The sequence below is a fragment of the Anolis sagrei genome, chromosome 3, assembly GCF_037176765.1.
Source record: "Anolis sagrei isolate rAnoSag1 chromosome 3, rAnoSag1.mat, whole genome shotgun sequence".
NCBI classification, from domain to species: Eukaryota; Metazoa; Chordata; class Lepidosauria; order Squamata; family Dactyloidae; genus Anolis; species Anolis sagrei.
Window position 1 is genome coordinate 161,146,139 of NC_090023.1, and position 26,930 is coordinate 161,173,068.

Consider the following 26,930-nt stretch of genomic DNA (forward strand, 5'->3'; position numbering starts at 1 on the left):
AGTAACTGAAATAAAATAAATGAAATAAATAATAATAGAGAAAAAATCCACCTAAAATCTGGTTTCTGCCTCTTGCCAAATTCTGGGGTTTGTAGTTTAAGGAGGAGCCTTTAACAGCCTCAGTAAACTACAAACCCCAGAATTCTGCAGGAGGCAAAAAACAGTTTTTTCTCTCCAGTATGATGAAGTTAATATTGTCCTATATAAAGAAGCGTTATCAGTGGATAATAATAAATAATAATAAACCTTTATTTATACCCCGCTACCATCTCCCGGAGGACTCAGTGCGGCTTACAAGAGGCCGATCCCAAATGCATCAATAAAAACAACACAGCAATACAGATAATAAATAACTCATAAACAAAGCAATAAACAATAACAGTAACACCATGACACATTAAAAACCTATGGCAGGGCCAAATGTAATAATTAAAATTTTAAAATAGTGGGCATGACAAGGTGACATAAAACTAGTATGGGTATTTAGAGAGAAATGGAGCGAGCAGACAATCCTAGATCATTAGTAAAGTGCGATTTGGGACATGTTGCTTAGGGTTCCTTATTCTGGGAAGGCACACTGGAACAACCACATTTTCAGGCTCCTCTTAAAGACTGCCAGAGTTGGGGCATGTCTAATGTCCTTGGGGAGTGAGTTCCAGAGTTGAGGGGCCACCACCGAGAAGGCCCTCTCCCTCGTCCCCACCAATCGCGCTTGCAATGAATTTATTATTTATTTACGACATTTGAATGCCACCCTTCTCACCCGAAGGGGACTCAGAGCGGCTTACAAGGTATATATACATACAATATATTATTAACATAGTACAATATCAGTTTTAAATATTGCTATATTGCACTATATCAATTATATTGTAATATTATTAGTAATATTACATGTAATATAAATATATAATTATAATATCATATTATTAGTAGTAGTATTATATTGCAATAAATTACAATATTATAAATATTATATGTATATACAATATATTATATATTATATTATAACATAGCAATGAAGGTGGGATCATGAGCAGGGCCCCTCCAGATGAACAAAGAGATTATGTGGGTTCGTACACAGAGATGCGGTCATGCAGGTAGGCAGGTCCCGAACCGTTTAGGGCTTTGTAGGATACATCCCCATGTCTTGAACAGATAATGTATATACATATCTAAAAAATCTGAAGATCTTGTTATACTTTAGGCTGTGAAACACAACAGCAGCAACAACAACAACATGCTGGCCATTGGCCAAGGTACTGCAATAGGAGACAAAAGATTGGAGAGTGCCAGTGGAGATGTCTCCCACTAATTATCTGTAGTTGGATGCACTGAAACAGGCATCCTCAGGGACCTTCATGCAAATGACATCCGTGCAGCACACCACAGCACACCACATCCTTGCAACCTACCACAAAATGGCGGGACACCTCTCTGCTGATTTCCTCATTCTAAAACAATTTTACATGCCTTGGAGTTTTCATTGGTTACCCATAGAGTCACTGACTGCCATACACTTTCCACCAAGCTATAAGCTCATCACTAGCTCTGTAAGTTGTGACACATTATTGGAAAACGTTTATGAACAGATTTACTTCAACCAATTTTTTCAACATTTTTGTGGAGAACGGGCACACATTTAAGTCCTCTCTCCATAAAACCCGGGCTATCCCCCGGACCGGGGTTTTCAACATGCCATCCAGATTGCTATCGGGATGACATGCACCCCCTCCCCAAAGCCCCCCAAAACAATCCATTAAAAGAGAGAAAAAGTTACCTGGCTGCTATTACGGTCCTCCTCAGACCTTCCTGGTGCAAGGACATTTTTTCATGTCAGAAGGGTTCGAGGAGGACCATAATGATGATCAGGTAAAATTTTCTCTTTTTTAAGGGGTTGTTTTGGGGTTTTGGTGGAAAGGGTGGGTGCCCTCTCGGTTTTTAAATCTTAACCATCAAAAAGACCAAATGCTTTCTACAAAATCAGCTATTTGAAAGGATGCATAATCATATCAAAAAGACAGAAGCTGCTTTGGAAGAAAATGTGTTTGGAAATGTGATAATTGATCGAGGCTTTTACATGCTATTCAGGTCAGAAGGCAGAATGAAAGTATTCAAACACAGTAGTGATTGTACTTTGTGTAAGTGATTGGTGGTGCAACCTCCTGTTTGAAAATGGTACTTTCTCCATAACTAACAGTGTGGTTGGCACATCAAATGCAATGACAAGGCGAAGCCTCATTGATGTCAGTGTGACATCTGATTTCTTAGTGCTAGTGATATTAGAAACTCCCCTTGAGAAACTGCAAATGACATAGACTTTTTATTATAGAGCATCTTTTCATGTTTGTCAAATCCCCACCAGTTTTAATTCCTCTGAGGAATCCCCTTTTGCTTTAGTAAGACTTTACTTACTAAAAATATAAGTCCTGATTTCAAATGGGTTGTTGCAGATTTTTTCAAATAAGAGGTTAGTTGGGTGAGTAATGTATTGAATATTATTTTTTCTGGCCTGAAATAGGAACCAAGGGTATCCTCTCCACCTCACATTCTGATCTGTGTTAAATGAAAATCCAGTTTAGGTTACTGGACTTTGAAAATTTGTTTCTTTTAAAATCATGAAATCATAACATGAAGGGACATGTGCACAGGTAAGCTGATAAAAAATGTTTATTGGCTAAATATCTTTAGATTTATTTACAAAGGTAGGGATTGCTCACCTCCAAGCATTTTTCCATATACCACATATCATGGGGACTGTACTGTGAAATGTTTTCTATTTTATTTTGGAAAAAGTACATTTTTCAATGCTAAAAATCCCTTAAAGCATATTAAAGTCTGGAAATAACTTCAAGGCTTTGAACCTTCTGCTTATTAGCTGCTAGATTATGATGCTATATACTTAGATCAATCTGCATACACATTAAGGTCCTCTTTTATAAATCATAAATCTCCAAATGAAGCAAATTCTAAATATTTCCCAGGTGACATTTCAATAATTTCACTGTCCAATAAATGTTGACATTGCAAGTTTATAATACCTTCCTAGAACTCTGCATTTCTTACCTCTTCCTGTATTAATCTTGCTAGGCATCTAAAGACTGTTTATCTTGAAAGATATCAGTTTTTAAATGATTTCATTGAGGGAGAAGTCATAGTGTCACTTAGGAATTTGTAGTCCTATATGGACTAAATGTAACTTTAGTTAAAAGATTGCATACAGTCAGAACGGATCACATTCAGTACTGGCATGAAATCAAAACAGCTCATTTCTCACCTTCATTACAGAAGTTTGACTAAGGCTGGATACACACTGCCCTATATCCCAGGATCTGATCCCAGATTATCTGCTTTGAACTGAATTACACTGCCAAATAATCTGGGATAATCAGATAATTTGGGATTCGATCCTAAAATATAGGGCAGTGTAGATCCACCTCATCACATTGGGGAGTTTTGGGGTCTTTGCTCCTCTTCAGGGATGGGACCTGCTGAGGGCCATGACGTGATGCTGTCCGTGGCCCTGCCCCATTGAACACCAAAGTGGCGAGGAAGCGTTTAGAATCATAGAATAATAGAGTTGGAAGAGACCCCATGGGCCATCCAGTCTAACCCCCTTCCAAGAAGCAGGAAAATCGCATTCAAAGCACCCGGACAGAGGATTTCTTGCCAAAAATGGGAAGAAATGTGTCTTTTGGGTAGCTCCAATGGACCTATTTGTATTTTTGGCCTCCCCACCCCATCCCATCTGATTGAGGAAAGGGGAAATGTGGCAATGCTTGTTGCCACCCTTTCTCCCTTCTGATGGGGACATGAATAGGGCACCAATGTGCCTTGTTCCAATGCTTGCATGTTATAGGGAAAGGAGGGAGTGCTTGAGGGTCATTGGGTGATGCCACACATGCCTTCTATTTTGCTGGTGATTGCTGGTGAAACACAACTAAATTGAGGGAGGGGGGCATCTCACTGATGATGTATCTAATTGGTGAGAAATGATTATACTTCATCATGTCTTCAGTTATGATAGAAGACCCACAGTTATTTGTTCATATGGGTTAAATGATTCAAATCTTATTTGTTCCAATTATGGAACACTCTGACTAGTATTCAGTGTTTATTTCTGGATATTCCTAAAACAGGCAAACTCTTGTTTATTATCTGCATCCTTACACAACTTATTAACTGATCTGGATGGGTAATAAATCTCGTTTGGTGGGGATGAGGGACAGGGCCTTCTCTGTGGTTGCCCCCCGACTCTGGAACACCCTCCCCAAAGACATTAGATTAGCACCCACATTGGCAATCTTTAGGAAGAACTTGAAGACCTGGCTATTCTGATTTGCCTTTCCAGATTAGGATTACCTCCAGCACTATGTCCCAGAAGCACTTTATTAGAGTTTAAGACTCTCTGCACATTGCACTTGCCCAGAAATCCAACATACCACCTGCCCACCCAGCACTTTTTAACCTGTACCCATCACTGGCCCGGCCCTGTTTTTTATTGCGTAATGACGCAATGTTTTGTTATTGCTTATGTTTTTAATTTGATTTGAATTGTATTGTTATTGTTTTGCTGTTGTTGTGTTGTGGCCTTGGCCTTTGTAAGCCGCATCGAGTCCTTCGGGAGATGCTAGCGGGGTACAAATAAAGTTTAATAATAATAATAATAATAATAATAATAATAATAATAATATTTTTCTCTGTTCCCAGTTACTGCTAAGGATTTGAATCCCCATTTCATGAGCAAACATGTCATAAGGAGGTTATCAAAGTCCACTCTTTCACATGTATCCAGAATATGAAAAGGGCATGTTAAGGGGCAACTCACTTTAATTGCCCCTTAAGACTGATATTTTTAAAGCATATTGAAAAGATCCCTCTCCAAAAGTAATTGAGAAATTTCTCTGTTAGGAAATGGATCTCATTTTAATTATCCCTTTCTCTGTTTTAGTATTGTTCTATCATGTATTTCATTGCATTTTAAATTGGGGCAATAAATAAGGCTGTAACCGAGCATCTACCAAAAGCTGGCAGAAGGGAATCTGAGTTTAAATCTCAAGGACTGCAGTAATACTGCCCTTCAGGAACTGCACTGCAATGTCAGGATGAGCGACAGTGGAGAAGGGGATGTGTCTGATATTTTTGGAGAGGCCATTGGAAGTTCCTGAGTCCTATTTAGGGCATAAGTGTGTATATGGAGGACCAGGTTCTAAGGTTGCTAATGGATGTGAAGCTTTGAATACAAATTTGTGAAGATGCTGTATATGTGTGCAGAATGCACACATATACAGCATAAAACCCTGCTTCCTTTGTGTGATCCAAAATAGAAATCTGACATATCCTATCTTCACATGCTCATGCTACTGCTGCCATTGTCATGCACTTTTGTTTCAATCCTGTGTTTTTTTTTCTTCCTCTTCTTTTTCCTCCTCCTCCTTTTTAATGCTGGGCAATGAGTGAAATTAAAATTCTGTTCTGTTCTGTTACTCCTCCTCTCTTCCTCAGAAGGACAGTCAAATGCTAAATGTTTCAAACCAACAATTCATAGTTTTGGTCTTTGAAGGAAGAACTGTGGAGATACCTTGTCTCACACCTGTGAGTTGTCCTTCTGGAAAATGTAAATGATAAATCGGGTGCATAACTCCATAGTATTTAATAATTAACGATGGACAATTATTTTAAGAACTGCTTAGCTTAGGCTCTGATTTTTCCAGTGCTCAGTTTTATCCCAATTCTTGCTCTATATTGCATTATGACTACATAAAACTTATTGTTTCCATTAAAAAGCCATGTTATGTCTTTCCTTTTTTACAAAAAAAATGAATTAAGTGATTCTCCCAGTGCTTTTGTGCACTCCTCCAAGTAGTCTACCTATTTTTGTACGCCACTTCCCCTTCCCCAATCCATTGCAAATGATGGCTGTATATGGATTATGGAATGTGTTTTGGTATTCTGATGAGTGTGTTCAGTGTTGGAAGTATTACCCACTAGGGGTGTGCAAATCCATTCTGTTTTGGTTCTGTTTTTGCTTTGAATTTTGGGTGTTTTTGGGAAAATTCCAGGAGATTGGAAAGGGGGGGGGGCAGGCCCGTAGCCAGGATTGTGATTTGGGGGGGGGGGCTGAGTTTGGTTCGGGGGAGGCTGAGTCTGAGTGAAAGAGGGTCTACCCTAGCAAACCTTTTGTATTGTTACCCCAATACCCCCATGCATATGGGATATATTGAGTATGGTGATCAGGTCATGATATGAGTAAAGATAACAGTTTAAATAAAGCACCAGTAAAGCCTTCTCGCGAACCACCATGAGAATTGGGGGGGGGGGCTGAAGCCCCTCAAGCCCTCCCCCCTGGCTACATGCCTGGGGGGGGGGGGTGTTCAGATTCGTAATTCGGAACCCTGAATTCAGAACAGGGAAGAGGGACATGAAAACATAATAGATTCTGAGCCGTTTCGCACAACCCTATTACCCATCCTAAATAACCGAAAGATTGTCAAACTTCTATTGACGCTACAAAGCTTTTTCAAATTTTCAACCAGAATCTAATCCCATATGTACACTTTTTTTGGGGAGGGGGGAGGGACAGCAACCTAAAATGCACAAACCCAAGACAATCTGGGACTGAACATGCTTACTAGGCTCAGAATGCTGGCTGACTCTTGCAGGTCTAGATGAAACAGAAGGTGGAGGAGGTCAAATGAATTATCCTGAAAAGAGACATGACTAAAGACTACCACTCCCCAGAGAACCATAGGAAAGCCATACATATGTTCTCTATAGGCTCCCCATCATCAGCTTTTTTTCACTGGCTGTCCCAACAAACATGAAATAGATATCTTTGTAGTGTAGTTGATTTTCCATTTAGTGAAGAAACCTTATACTACTGAGCTATTTTCCTGTCTAATTCTTTATTCATTTTTCCCACTCAAACCTAGTTTGCAGGGTGCATATTAAAACAATGCACTTGATCAATGCGTCAGTTGACCACTTGATGGCATTGCTACGTTGTATGGAAAATTGTATTGCCGACACCAAATCTAAGAACATATTTCTTTACTTTGGTGAATGAACTTGTTCAGTGTTTCATTTCAAAGTGCTTGTGAAGGAAGAGGGCTATTTATTAATAAACTCCAGTAAATGAAATGAAAGCTTCAGCGCTAGTTTTCCAAATAATGTTCTCTTTCCCTAGTTTATTACTAAATGGACTTATTAATTGTATTTACCTGTATAAAAACTAGTGGAGCAGCCATTTAGATTTCTTTCTCCCTGCTTTCAATTCCATGAAGAGTATTTCTCATTTTTCTCTTTTCTTTGTTTGCTGCAATGTCACATTCTTTCACACAAAACAGTGGTAGGTGAGGTTGTGAAGAGCTCTTGGGAAGCATTCTAGATGGATACATTTAAAAGCATGGCTAGACCACCACAACTCTGAAGAACAATTGTATCCTTCCAGTGTTTCAAAGACTGACAGGTTCAAACTACTCTATGAAGTCTTGTAAGGGTTCCAGACAATAACATTATGACAACTTGCAAGAAAAAAGATGACATCAGTAACCATCTGCTATTATTTGTCTTTGGCATTTCACATTCAGATGTGAAGCACTTTTCCCATGGAGGTTCTATATAGCTATCATGTGCAATTGATGTTGATAGATCTGTTTATAATAGATAACATCTAGAGAAGAAGTAACATCACTAAGAGGTAACACATACTGTTCCTAGAATTAGTGCAGTATAGAATTTGAAACAGGTGGGATAGGACCAAGTAAACTAAAAATTTACTTAGGCGATCCCTCATTTTCCAAGGAGGATTGTCTTCCAGTGTTCTTGTGGATCCGTATGTGGCTGTGGAGCCCTATTCTTGCTCTGCATCTTCTTCCGCAGTGAGGGCATCAGTTTCCAGGTGGAAGGCGGTCTCGGTCGGGGTTGGCTTGACACGCCTTCCTCTTGGCACGCTTCTCCCTTTCACCCTCCATTTGTGCCTCTTCAAATTCTGCAGCACTGCTGGTCACACCTGACCTCCAGCTGGAGCGGTCAAGGGCCAGGGCTTCCCAGTTCTCAGTGTCTATGCCAGAGTTTTTAAGGTTGGCTTTGAGCCCATCTTTAAATCTCTTTTTCTGTCCTCCAACATTCCATTTTCCGTTCTTGAGTTTGGAGTAGAGCAACTGCTTTGAGAGACGGTGGTCGGGCAACCGGACAATGTGGCCGGTTCAGCGGAGTTGATGGCGGAGGACCATCGCTTCAATGGTGGTGGTCTTTGCTTCTTCCAGCATGCTGACGTTTGTCCGCCTGTCTTCCCAAGAGATTTGCAGGATTTTCCGGAGGCAGCGCTGATGGAATCGTTCCAGGAGTTGCATGTGATGTCTGTAGATGTCTGTAGAAACTAAAAGTAATTAGGTATCGGCATCAGAACTTGCCCTTGAGCTCAATTGAGACTGTTCCTCCTGCTGCTCCACTGGAAGTTGCCTGACAGGGACCAAGTAAAAATATTTTCCAAGATGGGAATAGAAAGAAAGTTATTTGCACTTGACAATCTGAATAAAAGTAACATTTTTCCTCTCTTGAGATTTCTGATGAGAACATATTTCCACAGTTGTAAGGCTTACTGGACATTTCTGAGAAAGAAAGTTCACATAAAGCAGCATGGATATTTTAAAATGCGAATGCATAAAATATTTTTAAGTGCAAAGAAACCCCACTTTATACAGATAAATGCCTGTGAATACATAAATAAGGAAAAGTGCATAATATGGGAAAAGTGCAACAAGACTTTCAGTGCAGGAAAACCCTCCGCAATGTCTGGAAACCTAGATAAAAACAATGATGAAAGGAACATTCTGATGGTATTCAATTAAACTCCATGAAGTTGAGACTGAGATATTTTCACATTCATAATCTACATCACTAGTCCTCTCTCAAAGGATATGGAGAGGTTTAAATGGGACCCTACTGTTTCAGGGATTAAAAGCTTTCTGTACTGTCCACATTTAAAATATGTGGGTGGGTCAAAAAGTTTAGCCTCATGTGTCATAAAAATGTTATGAATGAACACGTAACAGCAGAAGTTGCATGAAGTCCAGTAACTGTGAAAGAAATAAAAGTTAGAGCAATGGAGGCATTACTTTTTGACCCACCCACATAGCTAAAACCAAGATGTTGGCCAACTTGAAATTGTGAAACAAGACATACATTAAAATCTAACAGATTTAGAACCTAGTATTATGAACCCAAAGAGGTTCCTGTTCTTTTTGCAGAGTGTTCAAGGATAGTAAGGCAGTTTAGACCAATGAAACACTTTAGAGACCAAATTTGGCTTTGACACTATTTATGTAACATTGATTGAAATACAATAATCACAGAATCATATCAGAATCACATCAAGGAGAGCTCTCGTGCACACACACATTCACGCGTACTTACGCACACACAGGCCTCCTCCGGCGAAGGTGATCAGTTTTTTCCGAGGAGGTGCGGACGCTCCATTGCCATGGATCAGGAAGCGTGCATCTTCTTGGTGTCCCCTGCATTTATAGGCAAAAATCCATTTTTCTTCTTTCTAAAAATCAGGTTGTTCTGTCCTGTTCAAGTCCTTTCAACTCCTTGTTCTTTCGAAAGTTCAGGACATTCGCATTCCAGGGCTTATGACTTATGGGGTACACCTGCACACTCCTTATCCTCCTTACATGCTTGGCCACATACCTTATTGTTCATTGTCATTCAGCTATGCCTTGCTGCCTCCTCGCTTCAACTGCCAAGTTTGCCCCACATAATGCTTTGCGAGAACTCCATGTTGGTTTTTCTTCAGGCCTGTTTCTTCTCTTCTACATGCATTCAAAACATTCATTCTTTACACTAGTAATTTGTGTCATGCCTTCTAGCTGAATTTAGCACACACCTCATCCAATCCTTTCTATTGTGGAAGAATTTTATCATTCTCACAGAATTCTCAGAATAAACTTCTGAGGGTCAGATATCATTGTTGAATAGTAGATCTTGTTTGCTTTCTATTCACCTCATTTCTAGTTTTGCTTTTGTTTGGCTAGCATAGGAAAGACTGTTAAAGGAAGGGTGCACAATACTAGTTTTCTATCCTGGAACCCTCTGGAGGCTGGGTTTTTTGTTTTTTTTTGGGAGGGGGGAGGTGTGTCCCTCAATGAAAAACTAAACCAAACCAGAAATGTCTGGAAGACTTCTTCATGTTTTGAGAAATGATAAATACTAGTGCTTGCGAGAAGGAAGGGGTCATGCACAAGTTTAATAGGTGAATTGCCATTGCTGAGTGCTACCAGGACACTTTTCAACTATAAAAATATAACACTATGATTCCACTTTAACTGTCACACCAACATCTTAAGTAATTCTCAGATTGTCAGTTTCGAGAGGACTGTTTAAAGTTCTCAGCAGGATGATTTATTTGAAAACAGGAATGGCGATCATGTTGTTTTTCTAGTTGTCAACTTTATTTATATTCCAAATGGAGAATCAAATCTCTTACAACTGAAAATGAATACTTTATAACTATATGAAACAACAACAGAAACAACAACTTTAAAATAGAATTTAACTATTAGGAAGATTAAAAGAATCTATTACATACAGTTCAAAGTTATAAGAGCATGATTACTCCAAATGAAAGCAGTGCAAATAGAGAGAACAATTTAGGGTGGTAACTAAGCCTCGTGTGCAAGTGACTGCTTGATGATTGGATCATGTATAACACATCCTGATAAGTGTTGAGAAGAATTTTAGCATACATTCACACCTGATCAGAAATCTGGGTAAGCAAGGGAGTGATAAAAACTCTTATGTATTCCTAAGCAGGATGTAATAGGCAACCAGTTTGTTGGCTAAATATGGATGTTGGGCCAACGCGTCTGCTTGGTTTGCATTCATTCACCCACTTACAGGTTCTGTGGGGAATGTTAAACTAGGTTGTGTATTTTTAAAGAAGTTATCAAGATTAATGGATGTACCTTGGACTCCTCTTAAATCTAGGTATCTGCTATTTCGGACACCCTATTTTTAAGAGTGCCTTCTCTATAGAACATTTGTTCCCTTCTCACTGTCAGGAAAGTACACTTAAGAAGAGTGGGAGAGATTCCTGTTACCAATTCACTGAAAGGGAATTGTTCAAATAAAGTTTTAAGTAACTATTCAGGTGATACCTCTGAGATATTCTGAACAATGTAAAAATGCTTCCAGTAGGACTAATAGCATTTCTTGAGGAGGGTGTATGTGAACTCCCCTTCTCTGGAGGTCTTTAAATGGAGTCTGAATGACTATCCTCCAGGTATGCTTTAATGGGTATTCCTGCATGGCCAGGAGTTGCAGTATGTACCCCTTATAGTTATTTTCAAATCTGGGATTCAATGATTCAATGATTCTTTATGAAGAATCTATATGGAATATACAGACAAGTCAATATAGTTTGTTACTAGGGATAGATCTGCTTTAGGACTCAGTGCTCCTCTGTGACTCAAAAACCAATAATAAAACAAAACAAGCTCCATACAGGCTGCACAGGCATGTAGCCAGGGAGGGGGGGCTTGAGGAGCTTCAGCCCCCCCCCCCCAAAAAAAATTCTCATGGTGGTTCGCAAAAAGGCCTTACTGGTGCATTATTTAAACTGTTATGTTTATTGATATCATGATCTGATCACCATACTCAATATATCCCATATGCATGGGGGTATTGGGGTAATGATACAAAAGGTTTGCTAGGCTAGACCCTCTTTCACTCAGGCTCAGCCCCCCCCCCGAAACTCAGCCCCCCTGAAACCCCCCTGAAAAAAATTCAGCCCCCCCCCCCCCCCCCCGAATTGAAATCCTGGCTACGGGCCTTCGGGTGCAGCATGGATAAACTGATTCTAGCGATGTCATTGGTTTTCCCCAGTTTAAATAAAATTAACAGGGTTTTTTTTCAGGTCACCTTTTCATCTCCAAGTAAAACATGTCTCATCCAAAACAATATTTGGGCCATTGGGAGGTGCCTGAGGGATGTTTACAACAGGATTTGACTTAACTGGGGTGCTTATATGTTTATGCTCTGTTTTCTCATATATTATGAAATATGTGAGTTTTGTGGGCTGGATGCAAGGTACAGGTTTTCTATCTATCTAATATATCTATGTATCTGCAGAAAGTACACACATTTGATCAGATTTTTTTCTTACTGAAAGAGTAACTTGTGAACATATTCTATTTAAAATGAAGAAGAATTCCCTGCCCTGAACCAGAGATTTACAGGCAGTAAAAAGAAAGTGGGTTCTGTGTGCAAACAAAATTATGGAATTGAAATTAATTTAATGTCCTTCATGGTAGCAGGTAAAACTGTAGATGGTTTAAAATGAACTACAGTGGGCCCTTGATATCTGCTGGAATGTTGTTCCAGGGCTCCCTGCAGACACCAAAATCTTGGTCTGCTCAAGCTCCATTATATATAACTAGCGGTCCCCTGCCACGCATTGCTGTGGCCCAGTCTGGTGATATGGAAAATAAAGTAATTAGAAAGTGCTTTATACTTGTGGGTAAACAGTATTTCTTGATGTTTCTTTGACAGTGTTGACGTAGAGATTGTCTGGTTTGCTTACTCTGGAACATGCAACATATAATTGTCCATCTTTAGGAGTCCCTTTCAAATCTATAATACTTTATCTGTGTGTGTGTGAATAATATATATCTATCTATATCTATGGCTGGATGGCTCTCTGTCAGGAGGGTTTTGATTACGTTTTCTTACCCTGGTGAAGGGAGTTGGACTGTCATTAGTGGGGTTCATTCAGAATAGTCTTTGATTGTAAGTGAACTATAAATTCCAGTAACTACAACTCCCAAATGCCAAGGTCTATTTTCTCCAAATTCTATCTGTGTTCATATTTAGTCATATGGAATATTCATGCCAAGTTTGGTCCAGATCCATCATTGTTTGAGTCCACAGTGCTCTCTAGATGTAGGTGAATTACAACTCTCAAACTCAAGGTCAATGCCCACCAAATGCTGCTAGTATTTTCTGTTGGTCATGGGAGTCCTGTGTGCCAAGTTTGGTTCAATTCCATTGTTGGTGGAATTCAAAATGCTCTTTGATTATAGGTGAACTATAAATCCCAGCAACTACAACTCCCAAATAACAAAATCATAATTTTTTGAGTGATGGTCACTCCTTGTGTAGTGAGATGTTTTGTTGCCAAATTTGGTGTGATTTCGTTCATTGGTTCTTTTGTTTTTAAGGTACTCATTATGCACAGAGCATTTTTATATATATAGATGGCATAATAAAATTATGTCTCTTATATAAAATGGTGAAACCAAAGTATGCCTTTGAGACTTTAAAAGATATTGTCAAGCTGTAGATCTTGAATCCATGGATGCAGAAATCATTGATATGGAGGGCTGACAATATATTCAAATAATTTGTTGGTATATTTATTTATTTTGCAAAGTGCATCCTCTGTATACCAAGTCCCTACGAGGTCCATGTGTGTGTGTTTTTTTAAAAAAGCTTCGCATAAAACTAAGAAAGATAGGAACAAAAAGACAAAAAAAAAAACCCCAATAAAACGTAAGTGTGATATTAAAGTTGAAATTAAAGGGCAACAGAACATTAAACAACTTTAAAAGACCAATAGAACAGAACAGTCTTTATGACCTATCTAAAGCAAAATATGGAAAGAGACAATATAACTGCCTTGAGGAGGATATTCATGTATGTGTGTAGAGAAGGGAGGGAAGTTTCTACAAGACATTAATAGACAGACAACCTCATAATACAGGGCTAGATTTGGCAGCAAACGTTGATCTAGCTCTGGTCACCCATGGAGCCAGCCGGCTCTCATCAAAAGTCATTGTGCCGGCTCAGTGGGTATAGAGGAGTGGAACCGGCATGCCTCCACTACCACCCTGGCAATATGGGAGGCTTCGCATGTGTTTTTTTTTTCAAATTATTTTTATTGAGAATAAATTGTCTCCAATAGATTGGAGCGTGAAGAAGTTTGTAAAATCACGATAGGTTTACAACAGAAGTGTGAGAACAAAATGTGAAAGAAAAGTAGAAAAGGGAGGCTTCCCATGTTGCACAGTCTATGGGGGGGAAGCCGCATGCACCATGCACACTCCATGCTTTGCCCATGTGATTGCCCTCCCAGTGTGGTGGGCGATGCAGGTGATGCAAGGCATGGGCCACTGGATTTCCTATGTCTCACACCAAAGTGGACCACTGACTCCATTTGCCACTGTTTTTATAATAATAATAATAATAATAATAATAATAATAATAATAATAATAAATATACTTTATTTATACCTTGCCACTATCTTCCCAAAGGGGACTCGGGGTGGCTAACATGAGGCCAAGCCCTAAAATAATACAGCAAAGTGAAACATAAAATAACAGAAAAATTACATCACAACAAAATACATAAAATAATAAAATAAAATAAACAGCTCAAAACAACATAAAAAATCAAACACAAAGGATGGGCCAAATGTGCAGGATAAAATCTTAAAATGTTAAAACGTTAAACCCCTGAGTGAAATAGGAATAGAAAAGTGTATTTATGAAGAAAGAGCCCAAGAAGGAGGAGCAGTGGGGTTTGGCCTTCATTAAGGACAGGGGAAAGTGCATCATTAGGAGAACTATAGGAGGGCAACAAAATAAATGGGATAAATGGTCACTCTCCGAACGCACAGTGGAAGAGCCACATTTTCAGATCTTTCTTAAAGACGGCTAGTGTGGGGGTGTAGGGGAAACGAAACCAGAATATTTCCCAAAAAGGCTGAAGCCCCCTTTCCAATAGGGAGGGCAAGGATGGACACCATGAAAGTTGAATCTTTTAAACTGCAAAAAACTCTTTATTATTGTGTGGCCATAGCAATAACGACAAACAAGCATACAGGGATGCAATCAAAGGGTTTGTCGCAACCCCCAATGGGGCTGCAGAGCATTTATAGTAAATTGAATATACATTTTCATTGGTCCCCAAAGACAAATCATTTGATTGGTCTAAGTTAGTTATGCAGTTGTTCATTTGTTGTTTATGATTTTGATTGACATTATAGCACACATGGGATCCTAACAATGGCACAACTATAACATAACTATAGTCCATTGTTCTCTGACCATGACTGTATCTTATCTGTTAGTCTGTTGCAAACATGGCTTCAGAGCGACTGGGAAACTTGGGGGTTCTAACTAGCCAACAGCTAGTTGGTTTTGTCCGGATATGTTGTTATCCTTGAATAGTAACTTCTTCTTTGGAGCACTGGTTTCTCGAACAATCAGCATTTTCTGTGAACATAGGCCTACTGCAGAAATAGGCCAATATGGCAGTAAATCATGACATATGGGCATTGGGGAAATATCTGAAAATTCCCTTTTTAAAACCACTTCCCCTCCAGGGGCATGCCTAATCTCACCAGGTAGGGAGTTCCAAAGCTGGGGGGCCACAGCGGAGAAGGCTCTCTCCCTCATTCCCACAAGTCATGCCTGTGATAGAGGAAGGGGTGAGAAGAGGACCTCTTCAGAAGATCAAAGAGATTGTGCAGGTTTATGGTAGGAGATGTGGTCACAAAGATAGGTGGGTCCCTAACTGTTCAGGGCTTTATAGGTGATAACCTGAACCTTGAATTGGGACTGGAAGATGATCGTGGAGAGTGAAGTGCTGGTGGGAAATCCATGGATAATCCAAGGATGCTAGTGCCTCATTTATAGTACACACAACATGATTGGGTCTGTCTACAGTATAATTCTCAAACAACAGCTGAATATGTGGCTTGACAATGCTGAAAAAGCCTTTCACTTGAAATGACACTGGGTGATGTAAAAGTTGGATTTATGACAGCGCATTCACAAATGCAAATTGTTGCCAACAGGCAGGTGTGAAGTGGGACATAATGACTGGCAGCTGAATGTGTGGACAGAGTCAGTTTACATTTTACAGGCTTTGTGTTTTGGGTTGATGTGAGGTGATATGAAAAAATGAAAAACTTGGATCTCCAGTACTAAGAACTGCAACAGCCTTTTCGTCACACTTCAGTATTGTAGGCATTAAATGACAGGCAAACTTGTGTGGAGCATCTCTAAGATTACTGACATTGTGTTTGTTCGTCCTGTATGGGAGATCGGAAGATGTTTTCAACTGGATTAAAATCACTGTTTCGTTCAAGTAAGAAAAATCAATCCCACCCTCTTTTAAAGAAGCATTTATCTGCCTAGAGACTACTTTGCCTTGCAAGTGACTTCAAACTACTCTGTGAGTTGAGAAAATCAGCATGGCCATTTGCTTGATTGCTCTCTGAAGAGTCAGGAGATGTTTCACAGCTTTTTGTTCATAGCTAACAGCAGCCCAACTCCTCTTCACAGTTTCACTTCTGACTCACATTGAGTGAGTAGGAGTGATCTATAGCAATGGACAGATACCAAAAAAGTGACAGATATCATCTCAGGATTTGGAAGGATACAACAAAACCTTTTCCTGCTATGTGAGATTAGTCTGGGGAAATTAATAACGGTATCAGAGCTAATATTAGAACCTGGCATCCTTGGGAAGCTTCCAGGACCATGGCAAGATCAATTTATGATGCCTACTGTATTGGAACAGTTCCAGATCCCTTTGTTTGGCTTTCTTGCCCATAGTTTTAGAGCAGTTACTGTTATGTTAGTTTTTATGAGGATGGAGCTTAGGAAAACCCTTCCTGGCTCATGTGAGCCATTTTGTTTGCCTTTTTGTCTAAGGAAAAGGGAGCCATTTTGTGTCAGTTAGTTGGCCATGCCCCCTTTTGCCTGAGGAAAAAGGAACCATTTGTGACAGTTGGCCAGCCAAACCCCTTTTCTGAGGTAAAGGAGTGATTTATAGGTTCTTACCTATAAAGCCCTAAACAGTTTGGGATCCTCCTACCTTCATGACCATATATCTCTCCATGAACCAGTCCGAGCTCTTCGATCTTTGAGGGAGGCCCTCCTTTTGCCCTTGCCAGTTTCTCAGGCTCGCCTTGTGGGTACAAGGGAGAGAGCCTTCTCTTCTGTGGCTCCCTGACTCTGGAACTCATTGCCTGGTGAGATTAGGAAAGCCCCTACCAGGCCCGTAGCCAGGATTTTGATTCGGGAGGGGGGGCTGAGTTTGTTTGGGGGGGGGCTGAGTCTGAGTGAAAGAGGGTCTACCCTAGGAAACCTTTTGTATCATTACCCCAATAAATTGGCATGTTATTAGTACAACAACTTGAAACTGAAGTGAGTTTCTACATTGTGGAGTGTGGCAACTTCTGATTTGAAGAAACACGAACAAAGATTATAGCTACATATAAAATCCTCTTTACTAGTTGTGAAAAGTTAATATTTTTTATTGACATCTAAGTGGCATTTTTCCTCATAAATTTTCATAATTTCATTATCATGTTTAGAAAGTAAATAGAAGAATGAAAAATCTATTTGGTGTCTTCATTATTTATTTTTCTACCATAATGCAGTTTGACAAAAATGTGTGTTATTAGTATAACTGAGTTTAGAGTTGATGAATTACATGATATAGTCAAAGTACTCCATTGCCAGATGTTTCAGTTACTTTAGTTGATGCTAACCTTGAGTATGGTACCATTTGATACTCTGAATATCTTTTGAAACTGAAAACTCAGATTGGACACTCATGGTTGTTTTTAGAAGCAAGTCTAATGTGCGCATAGCATCATTATGTATTTGCTAATATGGCTGTCCTCCCAGTCTTTCAGAATGTTTTATAGGCAATTGATATTCCATGCCACCACTTCAAATATACCCTTGTTCCTGAATCAGAGGGCCTATCCAGAAAGGCCCAAAAACCTTGACCTGTCTCAGTTTTACTGGAGGTATCCAATTGGTGCGTCCAGTAAAGCCAAATTAATTAAACACCTTGTAAGACCCAAATCTTAAGTAAGATCCAGGTCTTATCAGGTGTGGGTCCTGTGTGGATTGGGCCCAGGAACTGTTTCACGCAATCCATGGGCCCAATCCCCATAACCATCTCAGTTTTTTGGGCTCCAGGAGTCCAAAAAACCAAGAGGATACCCACCACTCTCTCCCCTTAAACCCCAAAAGAAGCTCCACATTTTTTAAAATAATACTTACCCAGCCACCATTATGATCCTCCTCGCACCCTCCTGGTGTGAGAAAAGAATGCACCAGGAGATGGGGGGGGAGTCTTTTGGGAGGCTTCAGCGTGGCTTCATGCCATCCCAATAGTTATTGAGATGGCATGTAGCCACCGCACCCCCCCCCCACCCCAGGATAGCCCAGATTACTGTACCCACTCTCACTTTTTGTGAGAGTGGGTACAGTAATCTGCACCAAAGCAGGCTACTAAAACCCACTTTGATGTGGAGTTCTCTGCTGCCTGGAAGCACCCAGAGGCTAATTCAGGAATATGAAGTTAGAGCTACTAACCTGAAGTTGAATTTATGTTTCACCAGCTCTAGATATTAGGGCTGGGCGGTTTCGTTTCATTAATTCGTAATTCGTTAAAAATTCGTTATTTTTTGTTAACGAAGCGATAACGAACCATTCTGGAGCAACTTAAAAACGAAACGAATTTTTCAATTCGTTTCGTAAATGCTTCGTATTTCGGTATGTATTCGTTTCGTTATTGGTTTGAGGTCGTTTCGTTATTATTTCCGCATGTCTGGGGCAAGTTCTATAGTTGTTTTTTGTTTAATTAGTGAAAAAAAATTATAATATCACACCAACAGTCAACAACAGAGGGAGAGGGAAGCTTCAGAAGTTTTTTTTAGCGTATTGCGAGATCGCGGCCGCCATTAACGAATCGATTCGTTATTGTTTCGTTATTGTTTTGTAATTTTTTTACCATTTACGAAATTTTGTATATATCGAACTTTTTTTAAGGAAAATTTCGGAATTCTTTTAAATATCGAAATGCAAAAAACCCCAAAAAACGAATCGATTTTAGAAACAAATTTTTCCGTTGTTACCCAGGCCTACTAGATATTATAAGAACTGCAGTTCAGGACCACACACATATTCCCTCTCTGATGTAGAGTTTGTATTGTTTATCATGTCCATTAGATGTAGAAATGTCTGACAGTAAGTGAGGGCTAAGTGGCTGAATGTGCATAGCCAGTTTCTTTTGTTTTTCATTTCCTTTCATCTCAGATGAATATGCAGTCATACTTTATATTCACTTACTTGGTTGACGTAGCTGATATTTTCAGATATAGTGCAATCCTCTTGTTCTCTTTCTGTCACTTCTGTCAAGCAAACTCATATACGTCTCTTTTTTCTTCTATTTAACAATCCAGGTCATTAGTGGAGGCACAGTGAGAGAATTGCTATGGTTGTGTCTTTTGAAAGATCTTAAGCCTTAATTAAACATACCACTGGTTGGCCTTTTGACTTGATACATTTTGATCTCTTGGCTAATCAAGACTCTTCAGGAAATCACCGTCATTTTAATGGACTCAGATTAGAAAACCAATCTAAATAGGAGCTTAGACGAACACTTAAGGGTTTGTGTGTTGTCAGACTTTGATTTATGTTTTTTAAAATCAAGTTTAAAAGAATCTTATTACGTGTCATACATGCATCATTTTCATGAAAAATGTTAGGGGCTGTGTGGCTTTTTAAAAATCACACTTTAGTCTGATCCGTTTAGGGCAGCCTTAGTTGTGTGTGGGCAATATTAGTAGGATCAAACCAAACATATTGATGTTATACATAAGTTGTTTCAGTCTAATGAGATGAATGGATTAATTTTTAATGTAATTACCTTAAAGAATTAGGAGAAAGCATCATCCAACGTTTTACTTAACTGCATGTTGTTCAAATCACATTTCCCTTGGAAAGTAGGAGCTGCCCTAACGGGGAGATAGAGCAGAATATAAATAGTTTATTTATTTATTTATTTCAGTAAGATTTAACCAAGTACATGTTTTAAGGTTGAAGAGATCACTTATAAACCTTACTTACTCAGTTCATTGTAGTTTTTGTACCCAGACTAATGTATAAAAGATTGCAACCCCAACCATGATCCACTATAGACTGAATTATAGCCTCACTATTTATCTTAGCTGATATTATCCAGGAGGTATAGACTGTCATCATATTTTTCCCCCATACATGTTTTCTGGAATCTAAGCTTTCATTCATAATGATACATACAAATATATGTCCAGATCCTTTCTGGGTTGTGAAGATAACCTTTATGATGAACAGCCTGGAACAAAACTGAAGAAAGATGTCCACAGTCATGCAAATGTATTGGCTGCTACACTTTGAAGCTTATTTATGAGCAATAAATGGCAAGTTTAGTAATTCTTCAGTTCATGCTTTTGCAGCCAAACTATCAGATGTATAATCAAACTTTAGTAAGGCAAACTTATAGGGCTTCCCTTTCCGAAGACTATCTTGATTTTTTTTGTCATGTCAGGAGCGACTTGTGAAACTGCAAGTCACTTCTGATGTGAGAAAATTGGCCATCTTCAAGGATGTTGCCCAGGGGACGCCCAGATGATTTGATGTTTTTATCATCCTTGTGGGAGGCTTCTCTCATGTCCCCGCATGAGGAGCTGGAGTTGATAGAAGGAGCTCATCCGCCTCTCCCCGGATTCGAACCTGTGACCAAGGCATGGACCACCCCGGCCAAATCAACCTTTGCGAGCTACTTCTTCAGGCTCCATGGGTGAGAAAATGGGATTGCACTGCCACCTTGCCTTCCTCCCGTTTTAGAAAGACTTTCCAGAAATCCCTTCATTGTATGCCTCTCTCTAGTAAGTCTTTTGCTAAAACTAGATGCAGGTGGCTGGTGGCGATACCCCCTGGATCAATCTTGGACCAACCCAAGAGGATATCTAGCCACCACCCCACTGAAATGGCAGGGTTTGGTCACAAACCTGAAATAAACCAGCATTTTAAAACTCTGGAGAAAGGAAAGATAGTGTGAGGAGGCTTCATTGGGCTTTCAGAATTGTACTTTATTCATCCAGAATACATGCTGAACTTAGTTTGGGAGAGAAATTTAATTGGCACTAGTAAAACAAGTAGACAAACCCAGATATACATTGAATTTGAAGCAGCTTATAGTTTGCATTGTCTGCGGCCCATTCCTTCAAGAATAATTCCATTGATGTACACATGGTTCTGCAGTAAATTTATTTAGCTCCCTTCAGCCTCTCACATTGTTCTTAGTCTAAGATGACACTGGCACCAGGTGATCCCTTCTGGTGGTTTCTTTCCTTTTCTTTTTGGTCTTGACCTCACATTTCCGCCCTTTTATTTAGCCTCCAACTGAGATCAAATAAATTACCTGGGTGACATGCTATGTTTTCTCTGGCAGAAAGCCTGGAAAATCAAATCTGTTTCCAAACCTGGGCCTCCCATTTCACAATGCAATATTTTTTTTGTGAAATCAGGTCACCTCCTTGGAATGGAAGCAGGAGAAAAAATTATAATTAATGGGAAATAAATTTAGATAATGCAGCTGGTGTGAGTTTATGGGAAGGGCTATCAAGGTAATTTATTTAAAGCACTTCACCTTTTTTCTCAGTGTTAACATGTTTTGACCAATTCATATAAAAGAAAAATAAGCCTTTGATTTCTGTCACTGCTGTTGGCTTTAAAGCAATGTTTTCTGGAGTTATTTGCTTGTAAAAATCACATATTGGAATATTGTTGTCTAGTTTTGTGAAACATAGATATTGTTTACCGTATGTTATTAATATTGATATCCTCGCTTATGTTTCAGCTTGGTAGGATATGGTACTGGGCTTAAATTGTTTAGAGGACTGAGGATAGTTTTCTTCTGACATGTAAAATTCTTGTTCATGAATTATCATCAAAGGCATCTCTTTGTCAAGCAGCCAGAAATAAGGGATATTGAAATTGTCATCCAGACAATCTGTTTTGACATCTTCAATTGAAAGCAAGTATGTTTGAAGGAAATGTGAGAAAAGGAAAAGGGAAAAAAAGCACAAAGGTTCACATTAGATGGTCTTAAACATTTCACTTTAGACAGCCTTAGCCATTTGGTGATTTATTTTTGAAACAGAAGAAGAATTAAAAAGTTCCTTGAATTGAGCAGTTTAATTTCCTGCTGAATTGATGCCTTAATCTAACACTAGGCTCTGAGACGGCAGGGCATATCATCTTCACGTGACTTTATGGTGTGTCAAACCTATGTGGATCCATTTACCATTTTCTCAATTGTTGTAATCTGTATCATGGCTCAGTTCTTGTGGGTTTTTTCGGGCTATATGGCCATGTTCTAGAGGCATTTCTCCTGACGTTTCGCCTGCATCTATGGCAGGCTTCCTCAGAGGTCTGCTGGAGCTGGGAAAAAGGGGTTTATATATCTGTGGACTGACCAGGCCATGAAAGCCTTCGACAATACATTGTATCATGGCTGCTTTGCTTCAGTAAAGCAAACATAGTTATCTCTTCTGTACCAGGAATCACTCATATGTTCTAGATAGGGACTTGCATACTGGATATCCATTTTGCTATACTGGATATCCATTTTGCCACACAATTACTTATGGGTAATCATGCTCTTTTTTTGGCAGTAATATATTACTAACAGAAATGCTACATACTCAGTTAAGCATAGAAATATGTTGAACATCTGAAAAGAGATGTATTATTGAAGTGTAAATTATTACAATCCCTTTAAAGTTGGTCTTCCATTAAGTATATCTACTTTTAGTTATAATTATTTGGGGTGGCTGTAAATCCATTTCATTTTTTTTTAAAAAAAATACTGCTCCTAGGCTGTTGTGTGTGTGTGTGTGTGTGTGTGTGTTTGGGTGTGTGTGTGTGTAAGAAAATGGAATTATCTAGGCCAGGGATCATCAAACTTTTTAAACAGAGGGCCAGGTCACAGTCCCTCAACCTGTTGGAGGGCCAGATTATAATTTGAAAAAAAATATGAATGAATCCCTATGCACACCGCACATATCTTATTTGTAGTACAAAAAACACTTAAAAACAATACAATAATTAAAATGAAGAACAATTTCAACAAATATATTGGTATTTCAATGGGAAGTGTGGGCCTACTTTTAGCTCATGAGATAGGGTTGTTGTTGTTGTTGTTGTTGTTGTGTGCTTTCAAGTCGTTTCAGACTTAGGTTGACTCTGAGCGAGGGCCGGGTAAATGACCTTGGAGGGCCGTATCCAGCCCCCGGGCCTTGGTTTGAGGACCCTTGTTCTAGGGGGTGCTAAATTATTTTTGACAAATTTTAAAATTTTAATTTATAATTGTGTTTTAATTAAATTGTTTCAGTTAATGATTTTGTTTCATTCTCATTTTACTACTGTTTTAACTGTGTCACAGTTTCCACAACAAGCCAATTTATTTGCAAAATCTAATGATCACAGGGGCAGAAAATGAGGTGACATCTTTTGAACAGGGGCACAGACATCAAAACAAACAAAGGGTGTTAAGCATTCCCTATGCTATCCAAAGCTCTCTGTGTGTCATGTGGCTAGAATTACACTTAAAATGTGCTTGTTCTGACTTACAAACATTCTCATGAACAAACCTACAGAACCTATTTTATAACTTGGAAACTGCCTGTAATCGTCAGTTCTTCTCATAATAGATTAAAGACTGGAAGTAGTATTTCTGCTGCATAACTGGCCATATGTCACCTGGATTTCGCTCTCAGCAGAATGTTTTATTTGGCCCATTTAGACACAGGGCAGATAACTGCCGGTTTTGCTGAGGCTATATTAAAATATTCAGTCAATATATGCTGCCTTCGCATTGCCTTTGTAAATTGTTTCTTGTAGCTTAAAAAAGAAAAGTGATTGGAATTGACAATACTGAATTCTTTGTGCCCTTTTCTTTGTAAAAAAAGAAAAATGGGAAAGAACACACACATGCCACAGTTGTGCTGCCTTTGTTTGAAGCAAGTAATGGCTGAATCAGTTTAACAAGCTACAAAAAACATTCAGAATTTGCTCAACAGTCAGTCTCGAGTAGCAGGTGGCTTGAAATTCGTAGGCCTTTGAAAGTACATCTGCTCTTCCAGATTTTAAAAAGACATATATGATGGTGTTAATAAATGTTCTACATTCATTTCTTCACTTTGCTTTTAAAGCAGGCTTTCAGAACTTTTTTTTATAGAGATGCATTCAATAAGCTGTTTTGGAGGAATTGTTGCAAGGTAAAGAAAAAACTGTCCTGCCTTTTAAAGAAGTCCCTAAAAATACCATGTGCCAGCCAGCCAAGTAGGGTTGTCTCATTCAGTTAGGTTCAATGAAACGTATCAGTTGGTCCCTCATAGACCCATATTATTACCTCTCCTTTCTTAAAAAAATATTTTTAATTGTGGATTTTTGAATACATAAGAAGTGGTGGAACAATTAGGTTGGAATAGGAAAGTGCAGAAGAAAGAAGAGAAAGGGAGGCCCATAGAGTAGGACTTCCCAAAAAAAATTGAAGTGTGGTGGGGGGGAGGATATACCTCACTCTCTCACCCACGCACACACTCATTCTCTCAACACATTCATGGGAAGGGAATTAAGTCCGTTTTGTAAGGCACTTCCAAGTTGTTCAGGGATGAATCATGTTGTCCACCTTCTTGGGACTATTTGTCTTTTCTTCTTGTGGAGAAAATTAAGTCCGATTTTCCTTTAAGTTTTGCCTCATTTTTATAAGCCGGCAATTTTCTTTTATTCTGCGGGTAATTTGTCTAATAGATTTGATGTTGGTATTGTTGTTGTTGTTGTTAGTCTTATTACTATATTATTATTATTATTATTATTATTATTATTAGGTTCTTGTGGGTTTTTTCGGGCTATAGAGCCATGTTCTAGAGGCATTTCTCCTGACGTTTCGCCTCTGAGGATGCTTGCCATAGATGCAGGCGAAACGTCAGGAGAAATGCCTCTAGAACATGGCTCTATAGCCCGAAAAAACCCACAAGAACCTAGTGATTCCGGCCATGAAAGCCTTCGACATTATTATTTATTATTATTTATTAATTATTCTTTTTTAACCTCCTCTAAGTATTGGAGGAAGTTATTCCAGTTTGTTGTTTTAGTCGTGTTACTCTTTTGGGATATTCTTTGAGTAAGAAGGTCCATATTCATAATATCCAGAACTTTCAACATCCACTGCTCTACTGAGGGGATTTCCTGGGATTTCCACAGCTGGGCCAATTTTATTCTTGCTGCTGATATTAGATAGAAAAAAAATCTTGTTCGTATTTGTGTCCATGTCAAAGTCCGTGATGCCTAGCAAAAGATATTCCGGTTTTAATTCAAATTTTATTCTTAAGATCATTTCTATTTTTTAATGAATTAGTCTCCAAAAGGACTTGATCTTTTTACATCTCCTTGAACTGGTCAGGGCCCAAATGTTTGAGGACAACTAGAGCTAAGAGGAGGGCCATACGGCTCTCCGCCACATCTTTCAATCTTTCATTATTAAAATAAGAAATAGGCTGTAGAGTGGCAGCATCAGTATGTGAAGAAGATATGACTTACCTCAAACATTTCTGGAGCTCAGCAGAATCTGTTAAGTGTGATTTAAGTTAACTTTAACATGACCAACTGGTTGTTTGATTGGGTTTATACCCCACGTTTCACCCAGAATGGGATCGAGTTTTGTGTATGTGCTCTCAAGATGCCTATCATTTTGGTGGCAACAATAAGCTTCATAGGGCTCATTTTGGTGACACCAATTACCTACTTAGGTAAGGAATACTGAGGTTTTGCCAGTCTACAGCACCTAGCATTCTTTGGTGATCTTGCAGCCAAGTACTAACCAGGCCTATCCCTTCACAGTCTCCAAGATCAGAAAAGATTTTTAGTGTGTTTCCAACCAGAGGTCCAATAAAGGGAGCCCACCTTTATTCATCCTCTTTGGATAGCCCCATTTTTTGTAGTTCCTTAGAATGTGTAATCCAGGACAATGAAAATACATGGCAACTAGTATGGAGGACCACTCCATCCACCAGATTTGGTAATTTCTACCTCAGAACAACATATTATTTAGTAATTTAGTGAAATTAAAATACCAGATGACATACATTTCCATCCAGGACCAAAGGCAATATCCTTATTTATATTACACCAGTCTACTGGAAGGTGGGTCACTAATCATTCATAATGAGATTATTTAACAGGAAAGCTTTTTGGATGGGAAAATGGTGATACGTTTGCATTCTCTAAGCCTTTGATAACATAGGTCTTATTTCTTGTACTCTTCTTTTTTCCCAAACACTTTAGATAGTCTTATACATATGTGTCTCATTCTGACATCCTCAGAAGGGCTTTGTGGAGCAGGTTGAATTATTATTTTTAAAAAATATGTTTATTTTAATTTTGCTTATAAATGTTTTAAAAGCCGAGAGAGGGTCAGATGGAGGGGGATGGTTAGGGATGGTTGGATATAGGGATGTGCGAGGATGAGTTGGGAATGTATTGGGGAGGGGAGCTAATAGAGGTCAAAGATTAAGGAGAGAAGGAGAAGGAGAAGGGGAGAGGGAAAGGAAAAGGAGAGAGGAAAAAAGAAAAGGAAGAAGGAAAGGAAAAGAGAGAGAGAGAGAAAATACATTGCAGTTAAAAATCGATTAGATACAGGTTCTTTTTGTTGACTTCCTCCTTTATCTTCACTGGGTGATTTTGGTTTTCGCTCTTGTACCGTATTTTTGTTTGAAGTTTCTAATCTCTAATTTCTTGTTTCAATGCTGTGACTTGTACTCACTTGGGAGTCTCAAGTCCTCGTGGACTTCGTTGTGATTCCTTGTAATTTATGTAAAGGGTCCAGTCTGATGGGTTTATTGGTTTGCCCTCCGGGTCTTTTAAATAGTATTTTAATAAGTCCATATCCATTATTTCGGATACTTTAGCTTCCCATTCTTCCTTGGTTGGCAATTCCTTTAGTTTCCAGTTTTTGGCATATATTATCCTTGTGGCCATTGTCAAGTAGGTAAATAGTTTGTCTTTGTTTT

The 26,930-nt window shown here is 39.0% G+C and overlaps 1 protein-coding gene across 4 annotated transcripts in view; it reads left to right on the forward strand.

The window, feature by feature from the left end:
• Nucleotides 1-26,930, forward strand: part of GRID1 (glutamate ionotropic receptor delta type subunit 1) — a 1,182,427-nt gene that overhangs the window by 496,709 nt on the left and 658,788 nt on the right. The gene's annotated exons all lie outside the window — the stretch shown is intronic.